This window comes from Pteropus vampyrus, unplaced genomic scaffold (genome assembly GCF_000151845.1).
Source record: "Pteropus vampyrus isolate Shadow unplaced genomic scaffold, Pvam_2.0 Scaffold15, whole genome shotgun sequence".
NCBI lineage: Eukaryota > Metazoa > Chordata > Mammalia > Chiroptera > Pteropodidae > Pteropus > Pteropus vampyrus.
Window position 1 is genome coordinate 994 of NW_011888796.1, and position 408 is coordinate 1,401.

The 408-nt window shown below is 34.8% G+C and overlaps 1 long non-coding RNA gene across 1 annotated transcript in view; it reads right to left on the reverse strand.

The window, feature by feature from the left end:
• Positions 1 to 6: 6 nt before the first annotated feature.
• LOC111734931 overlaps positions 7 to 408 on the reverse strand; it is an 18,712-nt gene continuing 18,310 nt past the window's right edge. The window contains exon 3 of the long non-coding RNA XR_002778632.1: positions 7 to 177. This is a non-coding gene — a long non-coding RNA (uncharacterized LOC111734931). The remainder of the gene's footprint in view (positions 178 to 408) is intronic.

The window sequence follows — 408 nt, forward strand, 5'->3', positions numbered from 1 at the left end:
TATCATTTTGTGTCTAGCTTCTTTCACTCAGCATACAGCTGTTTAGATTCATCCATGTTCTTGCAAATATCTGTAGTGTCTTCACTTTTTGTCAGAGTTTTCTCAAGAAATCTTCATTGTCCTCATCAGAACTCAAGAAGAGGACAGCTGTCATTATCCATTTACATAAGCTCAGAACTAGAGACAGAAAATAGAAAAGTAAAAACTTAAATGTCTGATTTTTAGAAGCCAAGCTCTAATTACTCCCGATAATTTTATGCACATTACTGTTTTTTCCTTATGATAAATTCCTAGAATTGGAATGAGAAGTACATTTTAAGGCTTTTGATCTGTACTGCCAGTTTGATATGGATAGCCAAGTCATATTTCTCGGGTGTTATATAACAAGGCTGTGTTCCTAACACCCTC